This window comes from Neopsephotus bourkii, unplaced genomic scaffold (genome assembly GCF_033783945.1).
Source record: "Neopsephotus bourkii isolate Nb327-2 ecotype Australia unplaced genomic scaffold, CSIRO-AGI_Nbou_v1 NB_1652, whole genome shotgun sequence".
NCBI lineage: Eukaryota > Metazoa > Chordata > Aves > Psittaciformes > Psittacidae > Neopsephotus > Neopsephotus bourkii.
Window position 1 is genome coordinate 24,226 of NW_026902126.1, and position 21,663 is coordinate 45,888.

At 48.5% G+C, this 21,663-nt stretch overlaps 1 protein-coding gene across 14 annotated transcripts in view; it reads left to right on the forward strand.

Moving 5' to 3' along the window:
• The window catches only part of CUX2 (cut like homeobox 2), a 63,709-nt gene that overhangs the window by 15,630 nt on the left and 26,416 nt on the right, over positions 1-21,663 (forward strand). The window lies entirely within an intron of this gene.

Consider the following 21,663-nt stretch of genomic DNA (forward strand, 5'->3'; position numbering starts at 1 on the left):
AAGCCAACAGGATGAAGGATAAACATGAGAGGATCCTCCTGAAATAAACCAGAAATCTTCCCTTCTGGGAGATGTTTGGATTTGTTTTTCCCAATATTTCAAGCAAGAACTTCTTCAGAAATGCCTTTTCTGGAGAAAAAGGCGTCTTGTTTTTCATAAAAGTGACGTTTTCTGTGAAAACACTCCTACTGTCGCCCTTTTTTAATGGAGAGGGAGAGCAGGCAGCCCCTTTGGGCACTCTGGTTTCATGCTATCATCTGCACCCCAGGTTCTGCCCTGTGGCTGCATCCAGGATGGCTCCAGGAGATGCTGGCGCAGTGGTGGAATCTGAGGGACAATGGCAATGGCCCCCACTTCCCATCCCATCCTTTTCCTGCGGAGGGGATGCAGCTTTGCATTCTCTCCCCCCATTTTTCTCCCAGCCAAGCCTGGAGATATTTTGGGTCCTGGTGGGAGGGATCCCAAACATAACCCCAGAATGACAAAATTCTGCTCAGTCATGAGCTTTTTCCGAGGCAATTTTGAGGAGTAATGGCTAAAATTCCTCCCTGGCATAATTCTGTTGGCATTAGGCTGCACTATGCCTGGCTTTGGCTCAAGTGTGGCTAATTAAAAACAGCAGCACCTTCCTTCTATTTGGAGCAGTGGGCTGAGCACAAATACCCCATGAGCAGCTGAAGAGAATCTAAGTGATGTATGGAAATCATTTGGTTACAGCAAATCCTGGGGTTTACATGAAGATTTCCTCTTCCCTCTCTGCTTTATGGACATGAGCGGTGCCAGCCTGGGCACTGGGTTCCATCTTCTCACTCTTAACTGTTTTCTTAGTCTTTTCCCTTTGAATATCATGGATTAGATGATCACTGTAGGTCCCTCAACTGATCCATCACAGGTCCCATGCCATATCTCATGCCATATTACATCTTTCCCTTCCGAGCGCTGGTTCAGCAATCACAGCCTGGCACCAGCAGCAGGATGTCCCTTTGGAAGTACAACACCAGGGGACCATCTCCCCTCTCCTGAAGAGTGACTGTACACTGCAGGCAGCTCATCCTGGGGTTGTGGCACTGGGAACAGTCCCCTCCCTGCCCGTCCCACCCCATCACCAGGTCTGGGTCCATCCTGTCACCATTCAGTGTCACTGTAGGGGTCCTTCCATGGGCTGTGCTGACCTGCAATGTGATGCCCAGTGCTGGTGACCCAGCACTGGCTTTGTCCCCTGTTCTTGCTTTGGGCATTGCCCCCCAGGGTGCCTCTGCCCAGAGCCATGGGGTGAGCAAGCAAGGAGGTGGTCACACATGGGCAGAAGTGCTTAATTTAGTGCCTCCTTAATTAGAGCAACAATTCCTGCTCCTTGCCCTCACCCCTGCCCGCTTCATGCCAGAGGCTTGAAGCGCAGCAAAATCCGCCCTGGGAGATGCTGTATTGGGAAATGACAGGGGATTTGGGGCTTAATTTTAGCCAGAACATGTGGTTCATTTTTAGATGCTTCTCAAGTCGAGTCGTGGTGGTTTTGTTACAGTCTAGGAGAGAAAAGAATCCCAAAAACCCTAGAAAGGCAAGGCGGTTCAGATGCTATCTCTCCTCAGCTGGAGTTATGGAATTTAATACAAGGAAGCTTCTGCGAGTTTCCAGCTCTGCATCAGAGCACAGAGAGCCTGCATTTGAGATTAAACCTCACATTTCATTTTTATACACTGTGCTTAATCCAATAATGATTCCATGTTACAAATGGCAATAATATCTTTCAGCATAGTTAATCAGAAGAGACTTAATGCTGTCACTATTTATTAACCTTTGTTGAAAAGCAAGAAGTTTTCTTACTAATCTGTGATTGTTGCTCTTGTCAGGCTCTATCAAGTGCAAACCAGATTTGGCATTTGTTACAGCAGGGAGGATCTGCTGCGTTCCCTGCTGTCTGCTGCATCCAACCCATGTGTAGGGATGTGGTCCCATGCATTGCAAGTGCAGGATGCTTTGGGTGCTGCAGGGTCCAGGCTGACTGGTCCCCTGTCCCCATAAGTGCAGCTCCCAGATGGGTTCCAACCTCATCTGCTCCTCCAGTTGCATGGATCCTGCTGCCGTATATAACCCTCAGGGATGTTTTTTGGCTGCCTGACCCATGTTCCTGCATCCAGGAGCATCCCTGCTGTTTGAGATTCCCAGTGTGGGGAGATGCTGTCCTGGATTGGTAATACTGGGGCAGCGATGTTGGCCTCTGCTGGCTTGCAGGAGGTTAAGTGACCTCCAGTGGCTTCCCAAAAAGCTCAAGGCATCCCCCATACCCCACTGCCTGCATCCATGCTGGGGGAAGAGGGTGTTACTGGACGGACTGAAGGATTAAGGGGGTTTGTGAGGATGTGGTGGCAGGGGGTGAGCTGAGAAGCATGGAGATACTTGTCCCTCACATCCGAAAAGTCATCCCTTGCATCTGAGCATCACCGCAGTGCTGGCAGCGTTGCCCTTGAAATCAGGTACCCAGGATGGTGGCTCGTGTGGCTTTGCAACACCAGTAACCAAAACGTGGGGTTTGGAAGCTCCGTGGCGGTAAAAGGTCAGCGCGTGAAGGAATTTCAGCCTTTGATATTCTCCCGTTTGTCTCCTGTTGCAGGGAGGCCGGTGCTGGAATTGGTTGTAGGAGCACCTGGAATTAATGAGCCAGCTTGGTGCCGTGCAGAAATCGATGCTTCCTGCATTAATTGCGCTGTGTTCGAGCTCTTGGCTTTTTATTCTGAGTTATGTAGTTACAGGGAGAGATGTCTCTCTTCAGCAGCCCTCATTCCAATGGGAACGGGTCCTTCTCCCTGCGCCCATCCTGGCTGTGTGTGGCACATCCCCCATTGCTGCCGGCCGTGGGATGGGGATGTCCAGAACTGCCTGGAGTAGGAATACCTAAAACCACCACAAAAATAAACCCCAGATGTCTGCTCCTTGCCCTGGAATCAGCCAAATGAAGCGACCACCAATGATGGCCATATTATATAGCTATGGGTGTATGTCTCAATGTGGAAAAGCCACCGGTGCCCACCTTATGGCACTGCTGTTTCCAATGGGAGATGGATGACCAGGTCTCTCCATAAGACTGGTGTCTCCTTGCAGGTGTTTTTGCAGCAGCTTTTACATAGATTTGCAAATGATTTTGCATTTAGTTGCAAATTGTTTGTATTTATTTGCAATGATTTGTGATTCCTGCTGCCAAGCATCCATGTGGATGCAGAGCAGAGTCCCCCCAGATCCTTGGGCTTCAGGAGCTGGTTTGGAAGAGCAGGCATTGCTGGTATTTCTTCTTTTAGGGTAGACCAGCATGGAGCACTATTCTGATCCCAGCCTGGGCACTCAAACAGGTGCAGTTATTTTATACACAGCCACCAAGCATCCCTCTTTGCTAATGTCCTCAAAGCCTAAACATGGTATTTATATTTTTAGCAAATTGTTCTTTATGGTATTGATTTACATGTAATGTAGCCCTTGCATGAATAACTGCCATAAATCTGGAAGCATTTATTATCTGAAATAGCTGCGAACTCAGTCAAATCCTTTATTTGTTAGGCACAATTACAGAGTTTAAGCTGCAAGGTAGAGAGTAAAACGGAAAGTGTGTTTTGTGTGGCTGGCTCAGAGTTTCTGCCAGGCAGAGCATTGATTTGTGATAAGAGGTAAGGGTTAAGATGATTTGATGAAATGAAAAAGCAGGGAATAAATTACAATGAATGGGATCTTTGATCTGGCCCTGTCGATATCGAGGATGGTGCCTGCCTCTGCCTCCTCTCCCTACCCAGAGAAATTAACTTTTGAACCCAATGGTTCCAATCTGTTTCTCCTGACTTTCATCCTTCGTGTTGATGGGCAGCAGGGACAGGCACTTGTTTGTTATCCTATTGATAGTGAGCCCAGGAAAGCCAGGCTTTGTGGACCCAGGGCTTACAAAACCAGTGTAAATCTCGTTTGGTATTTGTGAAAGAGTGATGGTATTAAACCCCCCCCCCCAGCTCCTGGTGCTGAGTGCCAGACGTGGAGGGCTGGAGGTGGGAGGGCTGGAGGGCTTCTTGGTCTAAATTTAGCCATTTAAAAGAAGATTACGGACTATGCACTTGGGACTTTCAGAAAGGCTTTCACAATAACTCCTGCAAGCCTGATGCCTTTAATCCTGAACTTTAATTTAAAATAAAGACATCTTTTCAACTCGCTTCTTTCCCCTCCTCCGTCCCCGCTCTTCCACATTTGAGGCTCTTCCCAGCTTGCTCATGGAGCAAAGACGGGCTAAGCTCTTTTAATTTCATATGAAGGTAGCTGTTTTCTTAATGGGAAGAAAATCAAGTCAACGCTCGGGTGTACACAGCAGTTTACCGCGATCGGAGGAATTAATCAGTCTCTAAAGTTCACAATGTACAAAGAGGGAAGGGGGGGGAAAAACAGCCCTGCTGATCAAACACGAGGCTCTTCTCTGAGATGGGAAGATAAAAGCCTTTTCCTCGGCGAGCTTCTCCACTATTGGCAGCCGGTGGGATCAAGCTTATTTTGTGTTATGGCAAGCTCGAGATAATTAATGTTGTTGAAAGAGGGCCGTTGGGTTGGCGTCTAGCAGGCTAGCCCCCGAGTCTGGCATCTCGTGAAGCAGCAGCGAGTCGGGAAGCGGGAAGGGGGGGTGTGGAGGATGGATGCAGCTTAGTCTCCAGCACGAGCAGCGGCTGGGACTTCATACAGATGGCTGGATGCAGGCCTTGGGAGAGATAAAAATAAAGAAGAGGAAAGGAACCAGGAGGAGAGACAAGGAACTGGCTCGGAGCAAAAGTGGAACGTGTAGACACTGTGTGAGCAATACCATGATTATAAGATGCTGTGTTTGCAATAATGTGATCATAAGACTAACATGAGATAAGGTTGTGTAAGGAAATAGGAATAATGTCATAATCTTGTGATTAATACTCTATACAGAAATAAGGGAACTGAAAATTGCAGTGTGGCACTTTGCGGGGCAGGGGCTGTAGAACTCGAGCTGTATCCCAATAAAGGGTCTTCTCTTCACGTCACGAGAGGAGTCTGTGTCACCTGTGATTGCAGGGAGGGGGCAGAAATATTCCCCACAGAGGGAACTGCCAATTTAACGGAGCAGCAAACATCATTGAGAGATGAAAAAGAGCGTTTCAAAAGGGCTGCGGTGCTGCTGTTGCTGGTTGAGCAGCTGCTCCCTGGCTCCAGCTATGAGGACGGTGCAGGTTTGGGATCTGGCAGCATAGAATCAGAATGGTTTGTGTTGGAAAGGACCTTAAGATCATTTAGTTCCAGCCCCCTATCACAGACAAGGACACCTTCCGTTAGACCAGGCTGCTCCAAGCTCCGTCCAACCTGGCCTTGAACACTAGGGATGGAGCATCCACGCAGGATAACTCCTCCAGATGCTTTCGCAGGGCCAAATACCTCCAAACTCCCCCTAGATACTGGGAATTATCGGACGAGGCTGTGCAGACCTGCTTGCTGCTTGCTTGATCTCTCTCCTCTCCTAAAGCTCGTTTGGATATGTCCTATTACGGTGCTCGTGTTAAATCTCCCTGCACTAATAATCAATAGGCGTATGGTCACCCAGGCTGTTTATGTATCTCTTCTATCACATCCCTGACAACACGAGATCAAGATGCGAGCAGGCAGGCTCATACATCGAGCGCCATTTAAAAAGTGGGATGAATTAATTACCACCATTAATGACTGGGGAGAGACTTTAGGAAGCTTCAGCTGATGGCTTGGAGCCTTGAGCATGAGACAAACCGAGCAGGTGGTGTCTTGTGATGCTTCGTTGCTGATGTTACGGCGCACATCTGGGATGCTGTGGTCCATGGTCCCCATCTGCAGGAGACCAAGCAACGTTTGTAGGGTGTGATGGGTCCCTGTGCATCTGGCAGGGAACAGACCTGGAGAAAAGGTCTAGATATGCTATGAATGAAGGCATTGAGATGTATCTTTTCCCAGTTCCTTGGGTCCTGCATCAGCAAACCTTCCTCCAGCACCCCTGGCTAAGCATCCCTGTGGGATGATGCATCATCTATAGGCTATGATGGTCTCCAGCCATCCCACCGGCACGCTGGGGTTGCATCAGCATCACTACAGCAGAGAGGTTGCAGCTGGATTTGCCACATCCAGCTGTTTGCTAAAGATTGTGTTAATTATGATTAGTTTTTAATTGCTTTGGGGGTCCTTCTGTCCTTTCCCACCCCCCTTTGAAGGAGCTGAGATTGCGCAGCTGATGCGCCCATCCTCCGCCACCTTTTCTATTCCAGTTATTTATTAAGCAGCATAACCAGAATTGCTCTCAGACAGGACTTGTCAGCTATAAAAGACACTGGCAAATTTTATTAGTTGACAGAAGGGGATTTTTTTCTCCCTTCCTCCTGAAAATATTAAAAAGTCATTTTAGTTTAGAAACCTAATTTTAATTTAGTTAGGTTTTAATTTAATTTGGTTTTTAAATTCATTTTCCAGCAGAACTCAATTTTTCAAGTGTAATTTGATGCCGTCAGTGGCTATAATATTTAATGTCCTACCTATAAATTGTGAGGATGGCTTTGAGATGATTTACAGGATCCAAGGGGATGAAGCCATCTCTTTGGCCTCGCACATGGGAGAGGCTGGAGAGAAAAGGGTTTTATTGTGGCAGCTGCAGTGGATGGTGCTGTTACTAACAGAAAGATGGGAAAAACCTTAGTTTTCCTTCTGGATCAGCTCTGGCAGGGGATGGATGGGAAGAGAAATGGGTCTGTGCTGAGTGGGGATGTTCCTGGGTATTTGTACTATGCTTATGTCTGTGCTGGGATATGGGGGACCTCAATGGAGGTGCAGTGGGTTTGGGATGGTGGCATCACCCCACAAACCTATCTGCTTTCCACAGAGAAGCCAAGCCTTTTCTAGGGGTGGGATGCAGGTAACAGCCGACCACTTGGGGGTGGGTGAAATCCGGGCAGATCCTTGGAAAATATAGTGTAATTGTGTAAGATACCATCTCTATTTCATCCATCTGAGCATCACATCTAATTACTGGATTAGAGAAGACTTCAGACCATGTATCGAACATTATAAATGGGGATAAGATGATTCTGGTAATGGCTTAATAAAACAGGGGAGGTAGTTGAGGCTGTCTGCATGCATCTTTGGGTCGAGGCCAGATTGATTTGGCAGAGGAGGAGAAACCCCTCGGTGCTTTGGAGAGTGTGGCCATTGGGAGGGTTTGGTTTTTCCCTCTTGGTTTTGGCTTCTGAGTAGCAGCAGTTGGCTCCTTTCCTTACCTGGGTGATGTGCTTGGGAATTCTTGCCTGGTGGAATTTGTCTTTGTTGTTTGTAAGGAAGCAGCCAAGCTGTGAGCCCATGTGTGGGAAGGGAGCATTTGGGTGCTCCATTGTGGGGTTTGGGAAGCCTGGCATTGGGCTCTGCCTGCCCAGGCATCAGTGAGGGAACTGGTGGTTTTGGCTAAGGGTTGGTACAGCCATATCTCCTCTCGTATCAACAGAGCTCCATTGTATTCATCCCAATGGCACATTTAATGTGCCATCAGGCAGGGAGCCCTGTGCTGCAGTGCCTGGCTTCCTGCAGGGCTGAGGCTTGGCCTCGGGTATCCGTTACCCTCAGTATCGTTGTATTCCTTCAGTCAACCCAGTGTAAGCTTTTTAAGAGATGCTCCAAAACCTGTCATGAAAATGGGCCGGGGCAATCCACCTTAAACAATTGTCCTGTATGGAAAAAGGGGGCACAAGCACAGCCATCATACTAGACACTGGAGAATACTGTCTGCCATGGTCTGGGCTGTGCCACCATGCCCTACGGCTTCTTGCAGTGTCCCTGTGCTGACTTTGGGCTCCTGCATGGTCCATATGCTGCACAGGGGGGTCTCACACCCCATGTTCAATCCCAAGGCTGACATTCCGGCGCCAAAGGTGAAATCCCAACGCCTCACCGGGGTGCCCGTCTCTTCCCCATGAGATGCCATCGCCGCCCGGCGTCCCCCGGGTTGTCATGGTTACTGACGCATGGGACCCCAGAGACCTGGCTGGGAATTAATGGCAGCCCGGGATAAAGGATTCCTGTCTGGGCCGAGTTGATGGATTACATTGATGTGCCATTTGTCATACCGTAATTGTTCTGGCAAATGTAATACCCACTAGTATAAACATTGTGCTGCTTTGCTAATAAAACTGAAAATAGGAAGAGAAAGGATGATGCAGTGTTATGGTCAGTTAAAGAGACACCACCTGCACTCCCTGCCAGCACTGGGGGCTTCTGCCTGGAAACCTGCCCTGTCCTGCCCTCTTCATCCATGGAAAATGGGTAAAGCAGCCTGTGGGATGTCAGTATAGCCAAGGAGGATCTTAGCATCACTTTGCAAATCACTGGCTTTGTCTGGGAGGGGATAGACATCTTCTTTGCCCTCTAAATGGGGAGCCAGGGACCCCAGGGGTGCCCATGCCAGGGACTGAGCCCATTCCTCTCCCTGCCCTGCACACGCTTTAATCCATATAGGAGTTAAACAAGGGATGCAGCATGTTTGGCATCTCAGGGCACTGCTCTCACCTTGATGCTGCTTTATAAATGGGAGAAGGTACTGTCCCTGGGTGCTCCCTGCCCTTGTTTTGGGGACACCAGGATCTCCCTGCCCTGTTGACTGATGTTGCAAGAGCAGTCGGTGCCCAGATCCCAGGCAGTTTTGCTTTCTGAGGAATCAGCCCATGGATGAGGAGCCCAGTGGTGATTTCAGCAGGACTGAATCCCTCATCCTGCAAGCAGGTCCCAGTGCTGGCTGTGGGGTGGAAGCGATGGAGAAGGGTTGGAGAGCTGCCACTGGTCCCCAGTGATGGGACATTCCGTGACTATGTGGTGATCCCTGTGCATCATCCCTGCAGCCGTGGATCAGCTGGGTCATGCCCATGATCTGGAGGACAGGACCATCTCATCCCTTCCTTCTCCCATTTTTCTGGTGCAAAAAGCTACCGGGATGATGATGATAAGGAAGAACAGTCCCCATCAATGCAGCTTCCGCACCCCCTTCCTCAGTCCCGGGGTACTTCAGAGGCATCGTAGTTTGCACAACCCCATCTCCAAATGTTTCTAAAGTTTCTGGTTGACCTGATTCAGAGGGATAGAAAAAAAAAGATAAACACCCTTTCTGTGTTTGCAGTCATGTGTAATTTTTATCTCTTGACCTTTAAACGTAAGCAGCAGTAAAATGAAGAACTATGGCAGTCATTTAACACCCTGCCTGTACTAACTGGTTTCTTCCTGTGAGCCGTGGTTTTAAATTGGCTAATGCAGAATACTTGCAGAGCTAATAATAATTCAGATGACTTCTGTCAGCTATTCCGGTTTCATGGGTAATTTAGTAGTTGAATAAATTTTTACAAAAACCCATTCCTCCCCATGCCCTGTTATGAATCAGTGGATGGTTTACCATTGGCAGCAGTAACTGTAAGAAGATTTAAATTGCTACTGAAAAGGATTTGAGTGAAGGTAATGTTTTATAATGTTCTAAGCCATATGCACTACTTTCAGGCCTCATCAGTTTTACATTGATTCCTAGTGAAGTGTTTAATTGCATCATGAATGCAATATAATTCAGTTCTTTTTGCTAATATGGTATATATCTCAAAGTGATATACAGCGCTGACAGTGAGGACTCAGGATTTTCTTGGGGGTTTAGGATGTGTGTCTGTGTTTGCACGTGTGTGTATGCATCCGTGCATGGCAAGGAGATCTCTTCCTGGGGTAACATCTGGGCTCTGGGTTGGGAGCTCAGTGCCGGGTGTTGCATCCTTGTGATGTCCACATGGACATCAGCACGTAGGGGAATTTTTTTCAGACATATGTATGAGAAATACATATATAAAGCATACAAAAACATATTTAATATATATTAATGATATATATATTTAAATATACATTAAAATATATAGTGAAATATCTATATAAAATGTGCTGATCTCACACAGTGACCATTCTGCTCTTGATTGGTGCTCGATGTGCAGCTCTGCTCTGGCACTGGTGATGCTTTGGTCCTTCCCGGCCCTGATGGGCGATGGAATCTCAGTTGGAGGCACAGGCAGGCTGCTGTCAGAGCCTCACGGGCAGTGGATTAAAAGAAACACGCTTCCATGTTAACGTGAAGACGATTTATTTGAGTCCATAAAAGAGCTAATTAGGGATGCGGCAGATTGCGAACCGTTACCCGGTTGCTCTGTACCAGCGGTGGGGAGATGTGTGCTGGTGATGCAGCGCCGGAGCTGCTAATCCTCACATAAAGCCCATTCCTGTCCCCCTGCAGTGGAATCGGCTCTGGAGCCACCAGTTTGTGCCTACCAGTGGCCCTGTGCCAGCCCTGTGCCCTTCCCTCTCTCCCTGATCCCTCTGTGCTCTGTGGCACAGGGACTTCCCTTGTTCCTTCCCGTTTTCCTCTCCCTGCTTGTGCTTGTTTCACCTTCATCAGCTAATTAAGAACCAGGCCCGGCAGAGCCCTTTCTCATCCTGATGGAGAAACTGAGGCAGGCGCAGCGCTGGCTGGGGTTTTACCATGGGATTGTGCCAGCTCTCAGCTGCAGCAGAGTGAGCTTCCCCCAGCTCCGCTGTAACCCTGATTTACCTGGCCGCATCCCATTGTCTCCTTGGCTTTTAATTCCCGGTGCTGCCGGAGATGCTTCCTCATTGGGCAGCTGCCTTTGGGAATCATTATTATTAGATGAATGAGATCCTTGTTCAGGATGCAGCACCCTTTAGCTTGGTTTGCATTTCACCACCCTGAGATGGGGAATCCTGCCCTCGGTGAGGACCTCAGCACCGTGGGGCTGGGGGAGCTCTGGAGGAGCTTGGTGAGAGCAGGATCCAGCCTTACATTTGGAGTATTCCCACTGCAGGCTCCTCCTTGGCTGTGGTGCTCCCCACCCGGCGCTGCTGGGGCCGGGATGCATGCCGGCAGTAGAGCCTAATGCGATATCAAAGTCACTAACATGATTATGCTTATATATCATATTAGGGAAAATGAATACTAATTCAATACAAACTACTAATTCAGTAGAACAGAAAATTGCTGAGAGAATAGAAAATTGCTGAGCGTGCCGAAGCCGGGCATTGCTCGCAGGAGACACGCTGCATGCCTCTCCCCGTGCTGGAGCTCTGCTCTGCTGGTTGGTGCCACAGTTGGCTGGGACAGCAGGGAGCATCCCTGGGTGCGTGCTGATGCCAAGCTGGGAAGTGGCTCCTGGAGGTGGCTTTGCCAAGGAGCTGGGGAGAGAAAACCCCTCTACTGTTAAGATGCTTGCTTTTTCCAAGCATCATATCTCATCCCTGGGCTTGTGCTGAGCTTCAACTCTGTGAGGTCCAGGGCAGCATCCCTGCCTTGGGGCCTGTGATACTGACCGGTGAATGATTCCCATGGTCCAGCCTTTCTTCCTAGCATAAGCTCTGGATTTTCTCTTCCTCCTCATGGCATTTCTGTGTGGGGATGTCCCCCATTAGCATCTCAGATGATGCTGCTGCAAAATGACTGTGGAGTCTTCTGCTCCTTGGTATAGTCCTCAGAGCCTCAGGTTTGTGCTGGGGACTTGAGGAACATCGGGGGCTTGGTGAGAGGCAGCTACCAATGCCCAGACTATGTGATGGGCTCTTTGGCTTGATTGGATTTCTCTTTGCAATTATTATTGCTTGTAGAAGTTTTCAGGGCATGGTAGCCATCCCTGGGTCATGGTGGCTGGCTTTGCTCTTCATCCGTCACCACAACTAGGGGTATGGTCCCAGTGATCTGGTTGTGTGGTGGAGAGGCCCTAAATTTCACTAATATACTTCTGAATAAGGAATTTTCACTATAATTTAAGACATCTGCTCTATGGGGACAAAGAGGGGTCCCACTATCCCATGTGTGCACCTTGGGACACAAAGAACCTGGTTGGGTTTGGGAATGCTGGGTATTTACCAAGTTCAAAGAGAGCTGTAACTGGGACACACAGTGTTTCTGTACTAATATGGTAGAAGAGTCTTATTGTATTAGCAATTTCCCATCAGATCATGTCATATTAGTATTGTATTGTATTAGTATTTGTTTTCACTAATGTGATGTGAAAGTTGCTAATATGATAAGACTCCTGCATTGTATAGTGAAAACAAATATTAATATGATAGGATGGAAAATAGCTAATAAGAAACTAAGTTGCTAATCTGACGTGATGGATCTCCTAAAGGAATTGGTTGTAGCTTTCCTGTACTTTTCCAGAACCACCTTCAACCCTGCTCGGGGGCGGAGATGGGAAGGCAGCGGCACTGATGGGTTTTAGAGCAATGAACCTACACGGAAAGCAAGAGCATCTCTTTTGGGCTTAAATCCAGGCTTTTGTTGGGCAGGGGAAAAAACCATAAATCCCATGCTTATGGGAAAGTGCTGGGAGCCCTTCCAAAGGGTCCTGGGGCAAGGTGATCCCTGGAAAACTGGAGCAAATACGAGTTTAGGAGGAATAGAATCCGCCCGAAGCTGCAGTTATGGTGCACTCCATGAGAAGGCATAACCAATGGTTTCCTAGTTTTAGGTTGATTTTCCCCAGCCACCGGAGCAAAATATCCCTGTCTGACATGGCGAGGCAGGGTAGGTGAACCAGAGCTAAACAAAAATAAACATTAAACAATTATTGGAATTTAGGTTTATTTAAAAACTCAGCAGGGTTGAGGGAATGAGCCACCTATTAGCAGGGAAAAAGCTATTGGGCTTTTTAACAACATGCTGTTTCTTGGCGGAGGCTGGGGCTTGGGCTGTGCGCGCAATCATGTTATTGATTAAAGATGATGTAGCAGCAGCACAATTATATCACAGTTTGCGCTCGCCGCGGTGGTACCGTTGGCCTCTCATTTGTCTGGTGGAGATTGGATTGTTTGCCTTGCCCTTCCCGGGTGTCACGTGTTGCTCTGATGGGTCAGATCCCACGGCACCAGTGGAGGATGCTCCGGGGCAGGTGGGGGCTTGGCTTGGTGTTGTGGTGTTGAAAATGGTTTTAATTGGTGCTTTTCCCCCCTTTATTTTGCCATTAAATGGTAATTCCAAATTCTGCCTATCACAGAATGGTTGGAGGTGGAAGGGGCCTTTGGAGATCACCTAGTCCAAACCCCCTCCCAATCAAGGGCCACCTAGAGCAGGTTACATAGGAACGTGTCCAAGCAGGTTTAGAATGTCTCCAGAGGCGGAGACAGTAATGCAGCTAATAAGGGAATATTGAGTTTTGGGAAGAATCAAGATGCCCCGGTCAGATCCATGGTAGCACTTGCCTGGCACTGGAGGGTCCAGTGTTTCCTTGAGGATGGGATGGATCCAGCCCTGCGCTGCTGCAGATGATGCTTGGGATGCCATAGTGGGCAAAACCATGGGGAAGGGCGATTTTAAAGTGTTTCCAGAAAATTCCACACAGGTATTAAGAGGGCCACATAGAGGCAATGGGAGCAAGCTGCGTGGCGCGCAGGAGCAAGCGGATAGCTCGCGGGGAGCGTGCATCTTCAAATCAGTCTATAATGCAATCAATTCTGTATATCCCTAGTGAAACAGCAACATTTATTTAACGTCTTTTATAGAGCAGCTGAGTTTTATCACAAATCACATTCCATTTCTATTCATCAGGGACCCCTTGAAGGCTAAAACGCACTTACTTTCCTCCAAGGAAGTTTACCAATTCTTCAATAAAGCCCCATTTACCTCCGTATGTAAAATTGACACATTTATTGAATATTAAACATTTGCTGGTTGCTTGTGAGCTTCTTTTGACTTTATCAGCTCCCCTTAAAAGTCGTTAAGGGAAGGATATATTAAAGTTGCAATAAAGGCGTGTTTATGGATGGGAAGGGGATGCTCGAATCCGCTGGAGAGGCTGGTTTATCCCATTTGGTGGCTCCATCCTCGGAGCAGTCCTCTTTCCTCCAGTGCCTCTTGGCAAGAACCACTTGGTAGTGGTTTTTCTCTCATTATTAGAGAGGGTTTTCTGTGCATAAAAGCTGTTTGGTGTCAGGTGCTGACCGGGGTTGTGCCAGGTTGCAAAGGATGCACTTTTCTAACCTGGAGTCAGTTGAGCTAATTAGCAGGAGGTCCAATAAAACAAGTTTTTCTTTTATCACTGTTACTAAGTGCTGTTGTAAATCAATTAAAATGTATTCTAGTAATTCCATTTTTCCTTGGCGACTCTGTTTAAAGAAATACCAAGCCATTAGCAGCATTCTGTGTATGTTTGATGGGAGAATATCGAGCTGTTGCTGTGGAGTTTGGTGCCTGGTGATGAGCACAGGAGCATGCCCTGCCCCAGTCTCTTCCCGCAAGCCACACCAGTCTCTGCCCGTTTATTTGGAGAAAGGAGCAGTTATTTGGAAGGTAATAAGAGGGGAAATTCTTTTCCTTGATGCCAGTAATTGTCCTGGTTATTAATTCCTAAAGAATCTTCATCTTTTTGGTGCGTTCTTGGAGAGGTTTGGGGAATATTAACTCAGGAGGATGTGAGAGCAATGCGTCGTGGTCCAGAGGTAAATGGACCTTTCACTCCGTTCCCTGAAGGCATCACAGCCCCATGCAGTGAGAAAAAACTTGCTGGCTGGAGGAGAAAATTTGCCAAGAGCAAAAACTTTGGGATTCACATGCTTTCCATGAGGCTCCACTTCTCTCTCTCTCATTCCCTATCTTTTCTCTTATTTAATTCACTTTATTTTGGGTAGAATTTACAAATTCGGGCCAGCTTGCCCTGCTTTATGGATAGTTTCTCCCAGGCCAGTGCCTATTTGAGGATGCATCATTAGATAGGGAGGTGGCTGCTGGGTGGTTTCATGGATTCCTCAGGATCAGCAGAGCACAAACAGCCATTTGCTGATGGCCAGCTTGACGTCTCAAAGACCTTCCCGCGCTATCAACCTGGAGAGATGAAGGGCCTACTGATCCCATCTGGAGACAAACATCCTTCCAGCCATGGGTTAACTCTTTAGCCCCATGTGGGATTTGTTCTGGCAGCATTTGGGAGAAGTGTCCCCAGCCCATCCTCGTCCAATGGCCATGCTTATGAACCTGTTAACTGAATGCTTGGGTGAATGGGGTGGGGTTTTGTACCAGGAGGAATAAGGAGCATTAAATTTGAGATGTAGGGGTTGCTTGGTTGATTTGAAGGATTTCAGTTTGCCTCTCTTTTGGAGGAAGGCGAGTCTTTCATGCCACAGGGATGCTGGGGTCTGGCTCTCGCTTTGCTGTGATTGTGGCTCTATCTCTGGATGCTGAATTATAATGTTGGGTTGGAAGATTAAGCTCGCAGGGCTGAGACACCCAAAATTGTTCCAAATGGAAGAGCAAATGGGCATGCAGGGGAGCTCATCTTCACAGTGGAGGAGGGTTTTGGGGGCACTTGTCCATATTAATTTCTAAAAGGAGCTGGCATAATAAATGTCACCTAAACAGAGCTCATCTTGAGTGGATAATAAAAGTAATATACAGCTGCCTCTCAGCCGTGTGGAGAAGCCCCTTTGCCAGGGATCCTGCAGCCGACACGACCCTCATTCCCAGCAAGAAATACCCAAAAGCAGCTCTGGGCACAAATAACCTTTCCAGTGCACCGAGAGGCTCTTCTTTATGGGTGAGGGAAAGTGCTTAAAATGCTTAGAGGGAATAAACAGCTTTTAATGAAGTTACATTGCCACATAATGGGTATCATAAAATTGCCTTCATAGTACAGGGTCCCAGGATGGCTTTTATTATCGACTGAGCAGGAATTCTGTCTGTAAAGCTCCGGCAGCTGCAGAGAGGAGAATGCAAAGTCTTCTTAAATTACCTGATTGAAATAACGGGCAAATATTCTGCTTTGCTGCTTTGTTGAAGGCAAAGCTGCCTTTGGGGTGGTCTGTCAGACCTGGTTTGCAGCTTCTGAAGAACACAGGAGTTTCATTGCAGCAAAACAGATGTTCATCTTGTTTCTCTATCGGCTGTTTGATGAGAGATTTATTGCTCTTCTGCTGGGCTGGTGCTCCTCTGCTGCGGAGTCTATTAGGCAGCCCGGGAGCTGGCGGGGAGCCAGGGAAGCTGCGTTTTGATGAAACCCATGAAAAAGCCTCAGCTTGGAAGGCGCCAGTAATAATGCATCGGCTAGACTCTTCGGATCGGGCGATTGATTGCCGTGATTTGATTTATTGATCAATACCCTCAAATTTGGCGTCTGAGAAGCTGAACTAATCTTTAACTGCTGTGAACATCTCTGCCTGGTGGAGAATTAGAGCTGATAAGGAATGTATGAAAGGAATCTGAGCTTATCTTAATCACACAGTGCCCCGGCGCTGCCTGTGCCGAGCGGGAGTGGATGTGTGCAGAACACAATCACCAGGCAGAACAGAGCAGATCTATAAATTGATGGAATTCAAAGCCTCCAGCATCGATTACCATTATAACAAACAGTGGTGCGCTGAATGTCTGATTATTTTTAGACAAAGATTCTGTGCTCTCAGCAGCAATTTTGCTGATGCTGTCACTGTGTCAGATGTCTGTTGTTGATTGCAATTAGATGCAATACAAAAAAAAAGAGAAATTAAAACTATCTCTGCCTATAGTTTTATTTCCACTTATTAAATCTCCTCCTTTGTTTGCCTGCTCCTAATGTCTGCAGCTGGATGAAATATTGCGTTACCAGAAGAGATCTCTTATATTCAGTTGGGTATAATCACTTTACAGATCATTGGATTATATCTGATATGGTTTAGATAATCCAGGGGAAATGTGGGACATTTACTCTGCCTTGGTTAAATGCGCCCTGGTTTAGGGTTTCAAATGCAAATCTGCGTAACATTTGGGTTTCTGAAACAGGTCTGCAACCCTCCCAGTGATCTAATTCTATTAAAACACTAATCAATTCCCTGTGACGTCAGCCCGCTTTCCTGCTGGTGCCGAGTGCTGGGTCCAACGTGGATTTATTCTGTCCTTTTTTAATGGCTTTGGAGCTGTCACAGCATCAGCTTTAACGGTTTAAGGAATGGATACTCTGGAATGGTGACGGGGTGTGGGCAGTGGAAAGCATGATGCACTGAACACCATGGTTTGGTTTGCTGGGATTCTGTGTGCTGGGATCCCGTTATTGCTAAGTGCATCCATTGGTTTGATGCTTTCCAGTTTCTCGCTGGTGCATGGCTAAGCAGATGTGTTTGGGCTGGTTGGTACTGTGGGAATGGCTCTGCCAGGGAAATGTGGCTGGAAAAAGGCAGTTTCTGAGATGGATATTCCTGGTGGTAAAAGCTTTTTAGGAACCCTCTTTGAAGCCTAAATGAGCACCTAGGACTGTGGGTCCATGCGGTGATGCAGAGACATTGGGATTAGGGCAGTCCCTAGGGCTCCCCATTCCTTGCTGGGCGCTGCCTCTCCACACCCCACAGTGATGCTGATACAAGCCCCCCACATTAGGGGAATTTCCCATCTGTATTTCACCCCACGGAGGGGGACGTGTGGCAAAGTGGTGGCCGTGGCCCTGGCCCTGACCTGGCTGCTGGGGGAGAAGGAGGGCTTGTCTGGAAGGAGACCTCATCTTGCGCAGACACGTGTGGCTCGGGGGCTTGATGGAAAAATGCACGGCGTTGGAGGAGTTATGTGCTGCTGGCAGCTGGTGTTTTCTTTCTTTGGGAAATCTAATATATTGATTAGCTTTCTTCAGAACAGCATCAATAAAGCGTATAATGGCATGGCTGGTGCCTGCGGCGTCTCCTCCCCTGGTCTGAGCCCCCCTGGAGCCGGGAAGGACCTTGGGTGCTCCGTGCCAAGCTCCGCGTCCTGCCGGCTGCTCCTCCCTTTCCTGGCAGCCACGGGCTCTGCTCTGCCCCATGAACGTGCTTGGCCGGACACCCTGGTCCTGTGCAGGGCCGTTATCCCAGGCAGCCTTCCTCCTCCCTCCTCCTCCTCCCATCCTGTGCAGCTTTGGCTTCATGGAAGCACTTGGCCAACCCCGGTACATATCTCCAGGGTCTGGCTGTGCCATGGGACACAGCTGTGATGGGCTCCTGTCCTGGTCATCCCCATCCCTGGGCACCAGCGGAGCCACCATCACCCAAGTGCTGGCACCAGTGATGGCAAACTGGCATCATGCCGGAGGGCTTATTGCATCCTGGATCCCTTCCAGGAACACATGGATGCTCTGCCCATGCCATTGTGGTCCCCAGCACGGTACAGACTGTCCTGGCTGCAGCCTGGCCTAGGGCACATGGATTGTGGCTCCAGCCCCGTGGAAGATGGAAGGAGATACGTTTGCCATTAAAGTGTCTGAGGGAGTTTAGAGGGTGGTTTATTGTTGTTTTTGCGGTTGGGTTTTTTTGAGCTGATTGATTGCCATAATGAATGGAGCCCAGAAATCAGCTGGAGCGGCGGCCCGAGGCTGGCTGCTGGATTTAAAGGCCTGGCTGCCTTCAAACCCTCTCAACTATTTCAGCTTTCATCTGTAAAATACACAGGAAGCAAGTGGGATCTTATTTAGGGCTCTCCCAAGCCCAGATCTGCCCTCGGATGCCAGTGCCTGTAGGAGCCGGTGCCTTGCACTTGTCAGGGGATGTGTTATATACTGCTGGCTTATTTATTTCTTTGTGGTTCGCTGGAGAGTGAATCCACCCAGAGCAATGGCCCGTTCTACCATGTGGTACATTGGCTTCCACCATGTGGTACATTGGCATCCTGCAGCAGGTAAAGGCAGCATCATCATCCGGGATTGATTCAATTTATGGCTTTTCTTTTCCTTTCAAGTCTGCTCTGCTTGTAAAGGGCTGGAGGAGCATCCTGGTCCCCCACTGCCCCAGGATGGAGGTGGCCAGGCTGCATCCCACAGGCTGGGAGCCTGGAAGGGTTTTCTCTCTTCTTCCCAAGCATCGTGCTATGAGCTTGCTTGAGAGAGAGATTTTCAGGGGCAATTGACAGCTGATGACTATGGGAAGATGTTTTCAAAAGGAGAAACAATTTGCAATAATTAGAAATTTATAAAATGTCTTTAAACATGGTGGTAATAGGGATAAGAAAACACTTGCTGCAATGTAATCAGTTATTAGCAGCTGATCATTTATCTCGATGGATAGTCGCTGCTGGTACACGAGACACGTGATAAAAGGGCTCTTGATTAACTAATTTGAATATCTTTTGAGAGCAAATTCCGAGTTCTCTTTTTCCTCCATTGTAACAGATCCGTACATCTGTGAGATAAACACTGAATGGATATGGTAATGAATATTATTCTGGAAGTGGAGCCCTCGAATGCTCCCGTCGCCGTCCCAGCCCTGGCCTTGGGAAGCCGCTGTAATAAGGAAGGGACCTTAAAGAAGCCAGTTGGGAGGAGCAGAGGCTGTGGGATGCAGGGATACAAGGTCCAGGAGGGCAGGAACAGGCTGGTCCCCTTCATCAGCCCCTTTTTGGGTTCCAGTAAGGAGCAGGATGGCAAGACAGTGGGGTGGTGGAGCAGCCACCAATCCAGCACATGAGATAGCATCCTTTGATATATGGGATTTCTGAGAACCAGCATTTTCCTGTCTCCCAGGGAATAGAAATCTGATGCACGTCTCAAATCTCTGCCCTCTGCGAGATCCCATTTCAGCTCTTTTGATAAGGGGCTGTAAACCCTGATTCCATTTTAGATGCTGAGACCTGGTGGCTCAGCATCTGTGCTGCAGGACTGTGGACCAGGAACGGGCCCTGGGGTGGCAGCAGTGAGACAGATCCCTGCTTCCTTTTGCTTGCTGTGTATCTACCTGTGCTGGTGGTTGGAGGATGCGGGCACAATTGTGCAAGCAGGAAAACACAACAGGCTTGTGTTTCTCCCTTTCTGGCAAAGGGAGGAGGCTGCTGCTGGGTGGGTTTAAATGGGATTTGGTCCCAGCCCTGCTTGGTTTCTCTGTTGGCTCCTGGACCCCCAGGAGCCGTTCCTGCTGCCTGTGAGTTATTCATGGTCCTCAGCCACTAATGGACTCCATTCAAATACTTGTCCATCCTTCCCCCATCCCAAATGTTATGATTCACGTAGTGACTGAAAGCAGATTCCTTTTGGGCTCAAAAGCCCCGGATATTTTATATTTACATATAATTTTCTTCCCAGGATCCCATCTTTTCCCTTTTCTCACCTCCCCCTTCCTCTTTCAGCTCTATCCCACACTTGGTCGTGGCTCTTGCTCCATCACCCAGCATCGTCTCCCCATGTGGCTGGCAATGCTGCTGTGGGATGGGGGGCTGGATGCAGTCACTCCTGCAGGGATGGGAAGGTGATCCTCGGGGCTGTTGGCACTGCTCCTCCTCAGCTGTATTTACTGCAGCGAGGAACAGAGTCCATGTAGCTGTGGATGCAGTTTACAGGTAATTAAACTCAGCTTGGTGAGGGTTTAAACATTAATATTGATGCTAAAGTTTTTAATAAAATATAGGGAGAGAGAGAGAGAAAGAGGAATCGATTCCTATAGGCTTTTATTTTTGCTTTTCTCCTGCTTTATTGTCACAGGGAAAGGGTTGATGTATTGGTGGGTGTGAAATAAGGATGTCCTGTGCTGGCACAGGGGTCTGCAGATGAGGAGGGATATGATCCCAGAAGGACAAACTGGGGGAAACTGCTAGGAAAATGCATTTGGGAATGGTGAGGCCGTTCCTGGGCATCTTCTGGGGTGGGCGCAGGCTCAGCTCTGAGCTTAGGGCTTCTTGGGAATGGTGCTCAGCCTCCAAGGTTACTTCTGTGTCCCACGTGTTGCTCTCCATCATGACTGGATCAGGACACAACCACTGACTGTACCACCGGCATCACTCCCATTCCCAGCATAGCCCCACTGTGTCCGGGATGTGGGTCTCACTGTGCCACTGCAGTCATCAAACCCCTTTCACCCGTGCTCCTGTACTGCACTGGAGGCCATTAAAAAGATGCTGATGGTCGTTTTTCACTCCCTGCTTCTCTGTATACACACAGGACCCGGGTTTAGCTGCTTTCTCGCCAATATTTTTTTATATAACAGTGAAATATTTATATTGTCCAATAAAAGGCAGTAAACTTGCAATCTACACAAATTCATCTGAGACCAGGAGCTTCCTCCTCGGAACTTTACACCACCACTGACCCCTGGTAATTGGCTCCATACATCCTTAGCATCACGGATCTACATGAGGCATTAGGGGGTGATGGATGGCTGGGGTCATCCCACCTGCCCCACAGTCCATCTAGCATGGTGGTGGCTGCCCTACACAGTGTCTCCTCCTGCCCTATGTCCCACCGGGTGGGGTTTTGGTGATGCCGGGGAGGAAGGAGCTGGTCCTCTATGATTCAGGCGGTCATGGCTTAAATCTGGGGCGCAAGGCTGGCTCCATACTGAGAGAGGGGGTCATGGTCTTGAGGTTTTGGTGGGACGTGAGAATGGAGCAAACTACCAGTCCTGCATCTGCTGCTGCTCCTGGTGGTGGTGGCTTCCTCCATTGCAAACCCAGTTTGCCCCAAAACTGCCTATTTTGGGAACTGGACAGGGATGCGTGGGGCAGGCAAGTTGGGGATGGGATGTGCGTCGCCAGTGGCCGTATCTTGAGCCCCACACAGACACTTCCTGACCTCTGCCACCAGCAGCTCATTCCCAATTTATCCAAAAGCAATTAATAGCCTCCCCCCACCTCAGGTCTGATGGTTTCTGTCTCTTCCCACTTCCCAGGCAGTAATTAGAGTC